Raw genomic sequence first — 17,335 nt, 5'->3', positions numbered from 1 at the left:
ACCTTTAAAGCAAAAATAACTTATTTATCACTGGCATTTATTTAAACTCCCTTCTCTAGGATCCTCAGTGGAAGCTTGGACACAGGTTAACCTGAGTCCAGAGGAGAACTGGAATTACAGCCCAGGTCTTGACCAAGTTTATGCCCTGTGTTTTTGGGTTTTTCCCAACTGAGCAATTTACATTGATGTTTGAATACTTTGACAAGTGTTTCTGTTTTTTTTTTTTTAATTTGGCTGTGCTGGGTCCTAGTTGTGGGATCTAGTTCCCTGACGAGATCAAACCTGGGCCCCCTGCATTGGGAACATGGCGTCTTAACCACTGAACCACCAGGGAAGCCCCTTGACTAGTGTTTTTTAAAAGCCTCTCATAATACTGAAATGTTTTTATCTCCAACTTTGAATTTCTAAAGTGCCTTCACATTCATTTTCAATTTTCTTCATAGCAATGTTGATATAGGAAGGAAATACTGGGTTATTCAAAGCTAAGGAAATTCAGGCTGTGAGTGATTGGATCAGTAATAATACGTGGTGGGACACATTTGAGTGCTAAAACTACGTGAAAATGTGCTTACAGAGGTGAGAAGCATTATTTAGATTTCCAAAACTAGTTCTTGGGGTAATGGGTAAAGTCTTGAGGAAAAGAAGTAGCAATTAATCATAATAAAACTTTTTAATATATAAAGGGCTTATAACTCATACCTAAGGGCCCAATCTAGGTGCATACACCCTTATTCTGAGATCCAGTTACTTCAGATAACCTATTGGAGCCCAATAGATTCAGGAAGAATCAAAGTAAAACTAATTTCAATGATTTCTTTATCCATTTTCCTAATATTTTCCAATGTGAGACATTATGTAACTGGTCATAGATCAAGGGCACACATAAATGGTAGTTTCAGCTCTCAGATTTATAAAGGCAGTATCAGCCTTCCTAGCAAAAATGCCTAACGTTCTTGCAACACATCTTGCATAGGTGTGGCTGAGAAAACCGTCTAATCCTGCCAAGAGCCGGGACTTGGAAGCAAGATGGACCTGAATGTGAAGCCCAGCTCTGTCACCTCGGGTTCCACTAAAGTGAACTAGCTAATATTTGCAAATGTGCTACATGCATGTAATCAACACTGCTCCCTGTAAGGCAGGTGTCATTATTTTCTGGGTTTTATAAACAAGGAAATTGAAGTTTATAAGAGAAATTTAAAAACAAACCAAGTCATAAATCTTTAAGAGAATAAAGCCAAGATTCAAACCTTGCAGTGTCTATTTGCAGCCCATCCTCTTAACTGCTTGGAGAAGGAAATGGCAACCCACTCTTGTGTTCTTGCCTGGAGAATCCCATGGACAGAGGAGCCTGGCAGGCTACAGTCCATGGGGATGCAAGAGTTGGACACAACTTAGCAACTAAACTACCACCACCACCTCTTAACTGCTACACTTGACTTCCTCTTCGTGTGAAATAGCCCTTCTGACATTTCTCACCTATGAAACAGCAGTAACCAGGGTGATGAGTAAGGCGGTTTGATGGGAATCAATTTAAGGTTGAGTACCTGGCAGATATATAGTAGGGATTTCACCCATGTTTTCTTTCTACCTGCCTCTTCTAGCATGTAGCATGGGCTGCCGAAAAGTTTGAATGCCTGTTGTTTGTTTTATCATAAAAATGTGTGTGTGTGTGTGTGTGTATGTGTTAGTCACTCATTTGTGTCCAATGCGACCCCATGTACTGTAGCCCACCAGGCTCCTTTGTCCATGGGATTCTCCAGGCAAGAATACTGGAATGGGTTGCCATTTCCTTCTCCTACAGTTTTGAATTAAGAGGTTCCCAATTCCTTCAGTGGAGAAAGCAATGGCAACCCACTCCGGTGCTCTCGCCTGGAGAATCCCATGGACGGAGGAGCCTGGTAGGCTGCAGTCCATGGGGTCGTGAAGAGTCGGACACAACTGCACGACTTCACTTTCACTTTTCCTTTCATGCACTGGAGAAGGAAATGGCAACCCACTCCAGTGTTCTTGCCTGGAGAATCCCAGGGATGGAGGAGCCTGGTGGGCTGCCGTCTATGGGGTGGCACATAGTTGGACACGACTGAAGCGACTTAGCAGCAGCAGCAGCAGCAGTGGTAAAGAATCCACCTGCTAGTGCAGGAGACTCAGAAGATGTGGGTTTGATCTCTGGGTCAACAAGATCCTCCAGAGAAGGAAATGGCAACCTACTCCGGTATTCCTGCAGGAATAATCCCATGGACAGAGGAGCCTGTCAGGCTTCAGTTCACGGGGTCACAAAATGTCGGATGTGACTGAGCACCCTCTCAACCCTTCAGAGTTTACCTTGGGTTATAAGTATGGCCTCAACAGGGATTGATTGGTTTTGCTTGGTTACTAGGATTAAAAACCCACTAGGGACTTCCCTGGTGGTCCAGTTGTAACACTATGTGCTCCCAAAGCAAGGGGTCCAGGTTCAATCCCTGGTCAAGGAACTAGAGCCTACATGCTGCAACTAAGACCCAGGATAGTCAAATAAATAAATTTTTTTTAATAAAGTAATAGAAACTCAAGTGAAATAAAGGTTTATCTTTTTTATTTTTTGGAATTGAAATATATATGATTTACAAAGTTGTGTTAGTTTCAGGTGTATAGCAAAGTGAATCAGTTACAACATTCTGACTTTGTCACAGGGACGGGTTCTCATGTCTTCCTGAAATTTCCTCAAGGCTCACACCTCCTTGAAAGTCTAACTCTTGGCCTCAGAGGCCTATTTCCAGAGTGTAGGTTAAATCAGCACTGGGCGTTGAGTCACTCTCTGGAAGCCTTGACTTCAAACAAGCCCCAGTGGAAGAAAAAGCTGTGGATGAGGGAAAAACTGAGATAACAGAAGTGGCAAAGCTCACAGAGCATCGAAGTGCGAGCCCTGGGTGGTGGGCCCTACAGACCAGGCTCCCTGCCTCCCTCCAGCCCCGGAAGAGCTGCTCCCTTGCCACTTTACTGTTTAAAGCCTTCGACAAACAATGAGGAAAATGATGGAAAATTATCTCTGTCAAGATAGCTACAGAAAATGTAAAACATATAGTCATAAACCTAATAGGAAATGTGGGTATATTCCACTGCAGGGCATTAATAAAATACAATAAATGTAGCAAAATATATATTCCTGGATGGGATGATTCAATAATGGAAGATACAAGTTCTCCAACCCTTAAAAATTTTATGAAATTTCAGGAGGTTGGGATATTTTTAATTTAAATTTTGACTAAATTCTTAACATTTTTCTGTTAAAATAAGTTTGTAAGAATAGCCAGGAAAAAACCTGGCAAAGAAATATAGTGAGAGTGATTTTCCCCACCAATAAGAAAAAAAAAAATGTACAAAGAAACCAAAACAGAAAAAGACACATGTACCCCAATGTTCATTGCAGCACTATTTACAATAACTAGGACATGGAAGCAACCTAGAGGTCCATCAACAGAGGAATGGATAAAGAAGCTGTGGTACATATACACAATGAAATACTACTCAGTCATAAAAAGGAACACATTTGAGTCAGTTCTAATGAGGTGGATGAAGCTAGAGCCTATAATACAGAGTGAAGTAAGTCAGAAAGAGAAAAACAAATACCATATGTTAATGCATATATGTGGGATCTAGAAGGATGGTACTGATGAACATGTTTGCAGAGCAGCAACGGAGGTACAGACAGAGAAGAGACTTATAGACAAGGGTGGGGGAGAAAAGGGAGAGGGAGAGATGAACGGAGAGAGCACCATGGAGGCACATACACTAACATATGTAAACACACAGCCAATGGGGATTTGCTGTATGACTCGGGGAACTCAGACTGGGGCCCTGTGATAACCTAGAGGGGTGGGGATGGGTGGGAGTTGGGAGGAAGATTCAAGAGGGAGGGGACATATGTACACTTACGGCTAATTCATGTTGATGTACGACAGAAATCAAACCAATATTGTAAAGCAATCATCAATTAATTAAAAATAGATAAATTTTTTTTTAATGTATTGGAAATTTACGAAAATTAGTGTGGTGCTGGCAACAGAATAGAGAGATGGAAAAAAATTGAACATAATAAAAGTCCAAACACAAATGAGGTACCTAAAATAATTTTGTAGATAAAAAGAATTTTAACAAGAAAATCAATGGAGTCATTTGCAGCAATATGGATGGACCTAGAGATCATCAGTACTAAGTGAAATAATTCAGAGAAATAAAATATCATATAACATGATATCACATATGTGGAATCTAAAAAAAAATACAAATGAACTTATTTACAAAACAGAAAGACTCACAGACATAGAAAAGTTTAGGATTACTAAAGGGGAAAGAGTAGGGGAGGGATAAATTAGGAGTTTGGGATTAACATATACACACTACAATATATAAAATAGATAACCAACAAAGACCTACTGTATAGCACAGGAAGCCATATTCAATAACCTGTAATAGATAAGAATTTGAAAAATAACAGATATATGTATATGTATTAATATAACTGAATCACTTTGCTATATACCTGAAACTAACACAACATTGTAAATCAACTATATTTCAAAAAAAAATCAATGAAGAAAGAATGAACTATTCAGTAAACGGTGTCAGTAGAGTTAATGAATAAATTAGGTAGAAAATACACACTAGTGTCAAACACAAGGCCAGAGGAAGACAGATACATTCAGCCAGTAGAGAAAGAAGCCCTTTTTAGATTGAGAGTTTAGTACTTTCACAGGGGAAGGAAGTAGCCAAGGGTGCAAGCCCTCTGGGCCCCTTGTGCAGGGAAACCCTGAAACAAAAGGGACCAGGTGATGGCAGCACTAAAGCCAGACAGCCTGGTGCAGAGAGGCCAACGTCAGTCACATTTTGTTCCAGAGCTTCCAGCTGTGCTCTAGGGAGGTGAGGCAGAAAGCCTCTGGCCTCATCAGAACTGGGAAGCACCCCTTAAAAGACAGAGAATCAGGTGATAAATAACCCTGTAGCAACTCAGGCCGGAGAAGGCAATGGCACCCCACTCCAGTACTCTTGCCTGGACAATCCCATGGGCGGAGGAGCCTAGTAGGCTGCAGTCCATGGGGTCTTTAAGAGTTGGACACGACTGAGCGACTTCACTTTCACGCATTGGAGAAGGAAATGGCAACCCACTCCAGTGTTCTTGCCTGGAGAATCCCAGGGATGGTGGAGCCTGGTGGGCTGCCGTCTATGGGGTCGCACAGAGTCGGACATGACTGAAGTGACTTAGCAGTAGCAGGCATCTTAATGGAGGTAAGACGTGTACTGTCCTGGGGGCCAGCACAGAGCTGTTCCCCTAATAGCTGCTTCACAGTCCTCCAGGATAAATTTCATGCAGTTTAAAGATTTAAAGGAAAAAACTAAATAAATGTACGGGTGAAAAATATGGCTAAAATATGTGTTTGAGTTGAGATGGACTTTCTATGAATGACATTGAAAGCAGGAAATATTTTGTAAAAAGCTGAATTAATTACTTTAAAAGATTTGATAGCTCAAAGAACTTAAAATGCCAGTACTGAATTTTCTTACTTAGCATTTTTGTTTTCTTAGAGTTTCATAGTGACTTTCTTTTCTTCTCTATTGTCTTCATTTAAAAAAAATATTTCATTATATAAGATAAGCGGTCAAATTCTCTCTCTCTTTCCCAGAGTCTTCCAGATGGAGTAGTAGTCCCATCATGAGTGTAATTATAGGTCAGCTTTTCATTCTTTCCCAGATAGAGTCCCCTATTTTCAGTGTCCCATGTCTACTTCCTTCTTAATTTGTGCCCCCTTTTTTTTTTCATGGAGTACATCCTGAAATAACTTCCTAGGAAAGGATGAGTGAGGGGTAACATATCTCAAGTCCCTTATGTAGACAGCTAGCTTTATTCTACCCACCTCACCCTCTCCCCCGCCACACACACACACAAACCCTCAATTGATAGTTTTCCTGTTGCTGTTCAGTCACTAAATTATATCCGATTCTTTGCGACCCCATGGACTGCAGCATGTCAGGCTTCCCTGTCCTTCACTATCTCCCAGAGTTTGCTTAAACTCATGTCCATTGAGTTGGTGATGCCATCCAACCATCTTATCCTCTGTTGCTCCCTTCTCCTGCCTTCAATCTTTCCCAGCATCTGGGTCTTTTCCAATGAGTCGGTTTTTTTCATCAGGTAGCCAAAGTATTGAGAAGTGTGGTTTGAAACAAACTTCTCTTAGAATTTAAATGCTTTGTTCCATTTTCTTCTAAATTTCAGCCTTCTTGAAAATGCTGATGCCAATTATTTTTGTGTTCTTTTATATATGTCCTAGTTTGAGTTTTGTTTTGAATCTCTGCAGTCCTCTTGGGATATTCTTTCTTTTCTGTTCCAAAATCCCCCAGTGATATATCTAGTTGTGTGTCCATCACCACTTATTATGTTTGATTCTCAGTGAGTCCTTTGGCGATTCACAGCCTACAGCTCTAGGAAAATTTCTCATCCCTCTGAAAAATCTGTTTTCTCCACTTCCTCTGTTCATCTTGTTCAGAATTCCAACTCCTTGGTAAACTAACACTTCTGTTCTTCATTTTTTCTCATAATTTGGTCTCTATCTTTTTGTTATACCTTCTAGGGCATTTTCTACTATTTCTGTTTCAATTATTTCACTGACAATTTTATTTTTTTGCTTAATTTTGGAAATCATGTCCTAGATTTTCAAGGTGTCTTTTTATTCTCTGAACTTCCCTTCTGTATCCTCATGATTCTCATCCTTGGCTGCACATTAGAACTACCTGGGACCTTTGAACACCACTGATGAGGCCATGCCCAATCCAGTTAAATCAAAATCTTAGGGGCTAACTCCCAGGCAGCCATACTTTTCAAAGCTCTCCAGTAGATATCGATTTTTGTCTTAGTTTGGGAAACATTGCATTATCTTGTTTCTGTCTTGACCTAAACTATCTTTTTCACCAATATCATATTAATATTAAATGTTACATAGTTAATTACCTATTTATCTATTTATTCTATACTATCTACTCATAGATAATCCTTGCCCTATATTTAACAAGTATAACTCTCAGGCAATAGTCTCAGGCATACAAATATATAAATAGCCATAATTCAATTTAATTTCTATTTCCAGCCTCTTGGGCAGGTTGAAGAAACTCAAACTGAATGAACTAAATTTATTTCAGTTCCAGGTTTAGACATGTAGTATCTATTGAATCTCCCTTGGGTTACTTATAAAGGAAAGGAAAGAAATGCGTCTGGTCACTTTTTTTAAACCAAGGTACCTCTTGAATAAATTACTAGATGTCAAAATGAAGTGATGTCAGCAAATTTTGCCTTTCCTCTCAGCCTTCTTTATGCTAAGAAACAGATGTCATTGGTTCAGATAACACACATATATCAATACACATATCCTGTCTTTTTTAAAAGTTCATTTGTGCCTTTGTCTTATCCCTTCGGTAGACTGGATTTTTTCCTCTAAAAAGGAGGAACTTCATGTTATGCATTTAAAGTCTCCAGTATGTTACATGTAACAATCATTTTTTCTACATTGAATACTGTCTTTGTGACAGGCTAGGACCTGGGACCCTCTGTTGAAGTGCTGCAATGCTTGAATCTGGACAAATGTCTCCTCGGGCAACAAAATATAAAGAAACTGTAAGGGACAAAACCTAATTGTGTGCATGCACAGTTGGGGTGAATCTGGACAATAAGGTATAAGGAGACCAAAAAGTCCAGCTGCCACTTCAGAAGAGTAGGGAGCAAAAGCAGGATACTGTGCATGCCCCCTGCAAACACACCACCTAAAGTGGCGGGCAGACCCCTTAAGCCACCTCTCCAGTCTGACCCGTGGGCACATCCCTACCTTCATCCCAAATAAGGAACCAAGTCAGCCCTCCTCAGGGAGCAAGATAACAAGGAACCTGTCAGATGTTCTTGTTCCCCTCCTCCTGCAGCAGAGGTCCCAGTAAAGCCTTGCCTGAATGTCCTGTCTGGTCTCTGATTACTTTCTACTGATTAAGGAGGCAAAGAACACTGGTCAGTAACATTTGGTGTAGGTATCAGTGTGGATGTTCATAAGCTAGTCTGTGCTCAAAGTAGCTATAATAAAATGCTTTTAAAGTCAAGCACACACACCCACAGACACACTTTCTCTTACACACACACACACACACACACACACACATCTTTTTTCCCCAACCAATTCCAAACTTAGTGCGTGATGCTTCTACAAGCTTCCCAGGCGGCTCAGTGGTAAATAATGCACCTACCAAGCAGTAGACTCGGGTTCCATCCCTGGGTCGGGAAGATCCCCTGAAGAAGGAAATGGCAACCCACTCCAGTATTCGTGCCCGGGAAATCCCATGGACAGAAGAGCCTGGCGGGCTGCAGTCCAAGGGGTCACAAGAATCAGTCACAGCTGAGAGACTAAACAACAACAATAATATCCCAATTGCTGCTCCATGGTCCAGGAGGGGGCATGCTGTTATGACGGCATCAACTGCTCCCTCTATGAACAATGCTGTAATAAATTCAGGGAAGTTGAGCAGGGCTCTACTGAAGACATTTGGGCAGTTGCTCCAAAGTTATGATGAGTCCACACAGGGCAGGATAATGGGAGTATGGGCATCAGACCCTGACTGAAGCTGCCTTATTGTCCCCTGGCTGCCTGCATTTTTGAGAATGCCCTACTTGGATGCTTCTTGTATGGCCTCCCAGAGGGTTGACCGCTCATCCTTCCTTCCATTCCATAGTCACTTCTATTTAAGCCTCTCCTGCCTATTGCCTTTAGCAGCCTCCTCCACTCTTAACATTCTGAGGAAGACTCACACAGAATAGCTAAGGCACAGTCCCCTGAGTTTTGAGAGTTCTGCAGCTGATGGATCATGGTGGTGTGGAGCTGGGTACAGAAAGAACAGAGTTGCTCCACTGGGTTACACTCTTTTAGGAAGCCACAGTATGGCTTTATGTGGCTGATCCCCACAACTCCATCTCTGGCTTATGTATTTCTACTTCCCCTCATCTACATCTATTTCCCAAGCTTCTGTTCTTTGTTTCCAGTCATCTGCTGAGCAGTCAATCAGAATCTCACATTCAACAGACATATCCAACCCAGCACCCTGCCTTTTGCCAACATCATGGCTTTGGGCAGTGCTGCCACTTCTTCATTAATTTCTGTGGCATTTAAATGACATACATGTAAAAAGCCTAAATGTTCGCTAAATATTAGTTCTCTCTCCCTCCTTCCTTTCCTTGATTTCTTCTCTCTTTTTGGAGGAAGAGAAGTTTCCGTTTAGGGGGAACACTCTCACAAAGTTGCCAAAGACAATGTACTTGCCCTTAAAAGTAGACAGAAAAGCCAAGCTCCAGAGTCTCAAGAGGAAAGTGACACTCAGAGTTGATACATTTTACTGCCCTTTTATTGACCAAGACTCAAGGAAGAGGAGCGATGAACTGGGTGTGAGGAAGGAAGGAACTGGGTTCATCCTGGCTGTCCTGTCACTAGCTACAAGGGGGCTCCAGTCCAGAGTCCGCTGGAACTGATGCTGCCCCTCAGGACGCTGGTCAGGCTGCAGAAGGCGGAGTTGTTTGAGGCCGTCGAAATCAGAGGGGAGAAACAAAAGTCAAACTCCTCTTGAGTTTCAGTTTTCTTCCACTTGAAAATCACCAAAGGCTGCAGGCCCATCTGTCAGCCCCTGAAGAACCACATCTGTCCTTCCATTATCTCCTGAGCTGGGTCATTGGGAAAAATCTCATAAAACATGTGAGGACAGAACAGAACTATTTAAAGGCTGTCAGAAGCCCTAGAGCACCAGGGCCCGGCAGGAAAGCTGGAAGAATCACTCAAGGAAGGCTGGGAGAGGGAGGAGGTGGGAGGAGGGATGTTTGTGGTTTTGAAGTGGAAGAGAAACAAAAAAAGATATGCGGGAAATAGAGCTAGAATATGTTTTGCTTATAATAAATAGTGAGGCAGTGCTTTTAGAGGGTGTGTCTAAAAACTGCTTAAAACTGAGCACCTACTGTATGTAAGACGCTGTTCTAAATTTGGAGATTCAAAGGTGTTCAAGACCAGGGCTGGCCTTCTGACACAGCTGTCTGTCTGTCTGGAGTCAGACAGAGGCAGGCTCCAATCAGAGTTTCACTACTTACTTGACTTTGGTTGAGCAATTTCATTTCCCCGAGTCTCAGTTTGCTGATCTGCAAAGTGGGAGTAATGGTCCCATTTGGGAAGAATAAGACATAACGTGTGTAAATCTCTTTGCATCCTGCCCTACCTGGTAAATGACCAACACACCTCAGTTTTCCCCTGCCCCGCCCCGAGTCCCCCTGCCCTTTCCATCAACAAATTGTCTACTTACCTCACTGCTGTGTTCCCAGTACCCAGAGGAGTACTTACTGGCACTCAGAGAAGGTGGGCATGGTGGGTTGTCCAAAGCTGCACTTTGGGAGAAATAAATGAACATGTTCAGAGGAGAACAAGAGAAAAGTAGAAAAATGGGGAACGGGAACTGGTGGAAGAATTCCACAGTCAAGAGAAGGGAAGGCGTAGGGCTTGGTTAGAAGGGCAGGAATCCTGTGTTCATTCGTGTAGACGGCTGTTGTGTGGATGGGGAGGGAGCCTTGATGGTTGCAGACCCAGGCACAGATTTCAGCATCGTGCCAGAGCCGTCAAGGTGCAGCGATGCTCCCTCCAGTGGGGTAAGGGGTGAGCTGGAGGGTGGCGGGTGGAGTTATAAGGAGGGGGGGTCATAGGTGCTGCAGGCTGGCAAAGAGGAGAAACGACCTTTAACTTTTACCCCTTTCAGCACTGAAGACTCCGAGTCTGAAAATCCTACTCTATTAGAAACACTTACTCAATATCTTGTAATAACCTATAATGTAAAACAATCTAAAAGAGTCTAGTGTGTGTTAAGTTGCTTCAATCGTGTCCGATTCTTTGCGACCCTGTAAACTACTTTGGGATGCGCTTCTCCAGGCAAGAAGTGGCCAGGCCCTCCTCCAGGGGATCTTCCCCACCCAAGGATCAAACCTGTGTCTCGTGTGTCTCCTGCAGGGGCAGACAGGTTCTTTACCACTAGAGCCACCAGTGCAGCTTTGTCATTCACGATGATGATAACCACCGTTTAACTCGGCCCGTGTTGGTCTGCTCAAAGGTTCCAGCAGGCTCCCTGCTTCCAGCACTCACTCACACTGTCCCCCCTCCCTCGAGGGCCACTTCCTTCCTCCCAAACTGTCTTTCCAAGTCATGCCCGTCCCTCGTGGTCCAGCTTATGTCTATCAGGAAGCTTTCCAGAGCCCCACAGGGGCAATCGGCATGTTCCTGACCCTCTGTCCACAGCATTATCTTTTTAGGTGCAGTAGAGCTCTCCAGGGATAACTCCCTCCCACCCTAGATTAGGAGCTTTGGGCCTCTCACAGAAGCCTAGTGTTACTAATTCTCACTTCTTGACCCCTTCAAAGTTAATGGATGCTCAATATTTGACTTTTACTTGCCTGCAGGGCAAGTAACTACACATTATCCTCTCCCCTTTAAATACAATCAAACAAAAGAAAATGAGAAAGCAAAACCAAAAATCTGGCTTGCGTGACTTTCTGTGTGTCTACTTCATAGCCTCTTCAAATTCTGGGTCGATGAGAAGGAGCTATTACTGACCAAAAAAAAAAAAATACGGACTAAAAGCTGGAAATTAAAATCTGTTCAGTGGCCTTACTGATGACTGTAGCCTGGCATGTCAGCCTCTCAGATCACTCTGAGGGACTGTTCCAAAGAGGTAAGGGAGGAGCAAGAATATATAGGAGCTTTTGCAAAAGTAAAAAGCAACAACAAAACCCCAGGTAGGAAAAACGAGAAAAGATTTCTGCTAATGACACATACTCAAAAAGACAGACGTCTCAAGGTAATGAATCTAGTACTCTTCTGTGTACGGGAAGGTGCAAGAGTCTGGGCATTTAAAAATCATTCTTTTGATATGCAGCGTAACTAGCTAGGGCCAGTATCCTGTTACATTTCATCCCTCAGGGCGCACCTTGGGGTGGAGGCAGGCACGGCAGTGGCGGATGGCTGATGGCCAGACATCTTGTATTTTCTGAAATGGCAGGTGACAGCCTTTGCCCACACTATGCAACTGTTAACTGCTTAGATTGACTGCCAGACCGCGATTACTCCCTAGTCTCACGTTCCCAAATACCACCTTTACTCATTTGTTCACTGTAACCCTGACAAATCTCCAGCGGTGAGGAACACAGTTTTATGTATTTGGGTTCAAGTTCTGGCCCCAGCACATTCTAACAGGGTGACCTTCAGTAAGAGAGTAGACCGAGGGGACTGTGCCCAGGTTTCCCCCGCTGTCACACAGAGCGGATGACAAACTTGCTCTCAGGATGAGGTGAGAATCCAATAAAATGCCAAGTGCTTTATAAGTGTTGGGAGCTAGTGTCGTTAGTATTTGGTGCAATCATCCCTTCAGTGTTGATATCAAGCAGAGCCCTCTGGGGCTCCTGGGCACAAAAGCCTTTCTGTGTCCCCCATTTCTTTGATTACAGGAAACAGGCTTCTTTCAGCCTCTCTGACCACCCCAGGGTTCCAAGTTCCAACTGGCAGAGTCAGGCAGTTGTTAATTAGGGAAGGGAGGGGCTGCAAGACCAGGGAGAAACAAACAATCAAGGGAAACAATGGTACCGCCTTGGAGCAAAGTCCTGGTTTCCCATCAGGGGATACTCAGGACAGTATCTTTCAGCTTTTTTGCAGATACAGAAACCCCAGTAGGTGGGAGAACTTACCGTTAAAAAGGGCTTGCTGCCCTCAAGCACAAGAGACCCCAGACCAGCTGGAAACAGACCAATGAATTCGGACTCCTACTTACCTCCCCACCCACCCATCAGAAGAAAGTCCCTGAGCTGATCAAGCCTCCTTTGAACCATTACTGTAAAACTTCTCCAAGGTGGGGATGGGGACAGACAGTTTGGAGGGCCTTAGCTCTCTGTGACCCCCTTTGCGTGGCAAAGCAATGAAGCTATTCTTTTCTACTTCACCCAAAACTCTGTCTCAGAGATTTAATTCGGGTACAGATTTGCTTTAGTGTCAAACACATCATCAAGCATATGCTTGGAAAAGGGCAGGGGTCTACCCAGCCCATGGGCCTTGACACCTAAACAGGAGCTCAGAAAGGAACGTTGGGTCTGCTCCCCTCCCACACCCTATGCCTGCTATTTCTGAGAAGTTCACTTCCTCTCCTGGGATGTCTTGTTCTGAAAAAAGAGAGAAAAGCCTTGTGTCCTGCAAAGCCAAAGCATCATTTAAACTCCCTCTTTCATCTACTTTAGATCTTACCAAAAAGAAGGAACTGTCCGTTCCCCACTGCGGAAGCCTGAAGGGAGATTAATAACAATAATAGTTCATGTGGAGCTAATGCTCCGTGAAAAATACCCCTCCGTTCTAATTCTTTCAGTTCAGAGAGATGGGGCCTGAGAGGCATTTTAGAGGCAGTGAAATGGATATGACGATGGCATTCTTGGAGAGATACAGAAATAACTCAATGGCCCCAGATTCCTGTCACTTTCCTTCCTTGAGTTCTCCATCAAACTGTTTGTTGCAGGAAGGGGAATCTCTTCCAGGGCCTGAGAGTGGGCTCTTGTCTAACACTTAGAAATGAATGATCTGAGGAGACATGTACTGACAAAGTGGGAGACTTTGTTAGGAAGGGGAGCCTGGGCAGAGGGCAGCAGGGTCAGGGAGCCCAGGATGACTGCGCGGCCACGTGACTTGCAGTCTCGGGTTTTATGGTGATGGTGTCAGTTTCAGGATTGTCGCTAACCAATCACTCTCAGGGTCCTTCCTGGTAGCATGCATCCCTCATCCAAGACGGATTCCAGAGAGAAGGGTTCTGGGAGGCTGCTAGGATATGCGGTGTCTGGTGTCTCCTTTTGACCTTTCCGAATTCTTCCAGTTGGCAGTAGCTAGTCAGCTCTGCGTTTCTTACCAGGACCTCCTGTTGTAAGACGACTCATACAGATGGTTACTACGATGCCTGGTGAGGGTGGGTGGTTTTGGACAGTGGTGCCCCTCACAAATTTGCTTTTCTCAAGCCAAATTTTTAGTGATGACTAAGCCAGTCCTGAAATTTGAGCCCACAGCACATCCATACCTTTCCGTACGCCTGATCTTATTTGAATTAATGGCTTAGATATTGTCTCTGCCCCTTCCTGGCTGGGTGAGCCCAGGCAAGGCACCAGGTGATGCTGGGCCATCCCCTAGAACCAGGGAGTAGCAATGAGACTTTGGTTGTCTAGTCCTTGGCATAGGTAGGTCTTGGCAGCTGAAGAAGCAGTGCCTCTTCTGAAAGAAATGGGTTGGTTTTACCTGACAGACTTCGTGAGTCCTGCAGAGGCCAGGAGCCGCTCTTTGCTGGGTCACTAGAGAGCTCCGAGGCCGATCTGTGCCCCACCTGCTTCCACCTGTCATCTGCTGGGCACTCACCAGCCCTATTTTCCTTTGCCTGAGTTCCTCTACCCTTTTTTCCCCCCTTGGGGGTCATATGTATTTTTGTAAGCACTATCCAGCTTTTCTAGGAAAAAGAGGAAATTCTAAATATATTTACATTTCACCTAGATGTCCATCAGCAGATGAATGGATAAGAAAGCTGTGGTACATATACACAATGGAGTATTACGCAGCCATTAAAAAGAATACATTTGTATCAGTTCTAATGAGGTGGATGAAACTGGAGCCTATTATACAGAGTGAAGTAAGCCAGAAAGAAAAACACCAATACAGTATACTAACCCATATATATGGAATTTAGAAAGATGGTAACAATAACCCTGTATACGAGACAGCAAAAGAGACACTGATGTATAGAACAGTCTTTTGGACTCCGTGGGAGAGGGAGAGGGTGGGATAATTTGGGAGAATGGCATTGAAACATGTATAATATCATATATGAAATGAGTCACCAGTCCGGGTTCGATGCACGATACTGGATGCTTGGGCCTGGTATACTGTGACAACCCAGAGGGATGGTATGGGGAGGGAGGAGGGAGGAGGGTTCAGGATGGGGAACACGTGTATACCTGTGGTGTATTCATGTTGATATATGGCAAAACCAATACAATATTGTAAAGTTAAAAAAATAAAATAAAAATAAAAACAAACAAAATATATATTTACATTTCAGAAATCATAGGATGTCTTGGGTTGTTTCTTAATGGTTTCTAGTATGTCCATTTAAACACAAGTAGATTATAGTCAAAACAAGAGAAGGGTGGTATGGATTGAATATTCGTGGTCCTTCAAAACAACTGTCAACATGTCTTAATGTGACATGTGATGTATTAGGGGTGGGGCCTTTGGAAGGTAATTAAATCATGAGCATAGAGCCTTCGTGAATGGGATTAGCACCCTTATAAGAAGAGGAGTGAGAATGAATACACATATGTTTGGTTGAGTCCCTTTGCTGTCCATCTGAAACTATCACAACATTGTTAGTTGTCTATCCTTCAATCTAAATTTAAAAGTTTTTTAAAAAAGTAAGCATGAAAAAAGTTTTTCAAAACATTATTTGTATTGTTGTTATGATTATTACAATATTCATTATAATTTTGTATATACTTTGGCTCCCTTAAATAAAATCTCAATTCTTTTTTAAAACTTTTTATTTTATATTACAGTATAGTTAACAATGTTAATAATTTCAGGTTTATAGCAAAGGGACTCACCGTTACACATAAATGTATCCATTCTCTTCAAAATTCCCCTCCCATCCAGGCTGCCACATAACGTTGAACAGGGTTCCCTATGCTGTACAATAGGACCTTGTTGGTTATCTATTTTATTTTTATTTTTTTAAACATTTATTTATTTATTTGGCAGAACTGATTTTCTAAATTTATTTTTAATTGGAGGATAATTGCTTTACAATATTGTGTGGGTTTCTGTCATATATCAACATGAAATAGCCATAGGGTTATCCATTTTAAATATAGAAGTGTGTACATGTCAACACCAAACTCAATAACTATCCCTTCCCCCTATTCTTTCCATATGGCAACCGTAAGTTCATTCTCTAAGTCTGTGAGTTTTGTAATTAAGTTCATTAGTATCATTTCTTTTCAAGTTCCACATGTAAGGGATCGCATATGCTACTTCTCCTTCTCTGCCGGTCTTCACTGAGTGACAATCTCTACGTCTATCCATGTTGCTGCAAATGGCCTTATTTCATTGTTTTTAACGGCTGAGTAATATTCCGTTGCATATATGTACCACATCTTCTTTATCCATTCGTCTATCAGTGGACATTTAGATTGCTTCCATGTCTTGGTTATCGTAAACAGTGCTGAAGCGAACATTGAGGGTGCATGCATCCTTTCAGACCGCGCATTTTTCTCCAGGTATATGCCCAGGAGTGGGATTGCAGGATCATAAGGTAACTCTATTTTTTTGTTTCTTAAGGGGCCTCTGTACTGTTCTCCACAGTGACTGCACCAATTTACATTTCTACCAACAGTGTAGGATGGTTCCCTTCTCTCCATACCCTCTCCAGCATATATTCATCATAATTTTGTATATACTTTGTATCTTCTAGGTAAAAATCTCAACTCTTACAGAAAGGAAGAGGAATGAGAGAGATGATCTCAGGGCCATGTGAGGGTGTACCAAGAAGGTCGCTGTGGCAAATGAGGAACAGGGTTCTTGCCAGCTGTTGTTGCAAACCAGGATGACGGTTCTCACTGAATCTGCCAGCATCTTGATCGTGGACGTCCCAGCTTCCAGGCCTTTGAGAAATAAATCTGTGCTGTTTAAGCCATATAATTTAGAGTATTTTGTTATAGCCACCCAAGCAGACTAAAAGAGTCATTTTCCCCAAACTTCTTTTACTTCTCTCATTGTGTCTGCTTGGATCCTCTTAGAAGTAAATGCCAAGACAGAATCAGACAGGTATAAATAAATCAGACAGATTTATTGGGGGGGAGCACCTGTGAAGGATAAAGGGGCAAAGGCGGAGGAGTAAGAGGGGTGGGCCGTCAGCCCTGATGCTGGTCTGACACCTGGGGAAGGACAGCGGGAAGGCAGGAGCACTGGGTAAGAGCAGAGAGTCTTGTCCAGGCTGACGGGGAGCCCCACTGAAATGTTCTCCACCAGGGGCATCAGAATGGACCAGGGATGTCAGGCTGCGGTATTGTGCTTAGTCACTGGCTGTCCACAGCCGGGGGAGAGCACGGCCTCAGCCTGAATGCTTGGGCAGATCTAATTATGTAGCAGCTGGAGGCTGTTCCCCTGTTCCAAGGGGGTTCTCTTGAAAGGAGATCTGAGCTGCACCGCTGAGTGGCCGCCTCACCCACAGTGTCCAGCTGACT

Source organism: Bos mutus, chromosome 15 (assembly GCF_027580195.1).
Source record: "Bos mutus isolate GX-2022 chromosome 15, NWIPB_WYAK_1.1, whole genome shotgun sequence".
NCBI lineage: Eukaryota > Metazoa > Chordata > Mammalia > Artiodactyla > Bovidae > Bos > Bos mutus.
Note: the sequence above shows the minus strand (reverse complement) of the source record.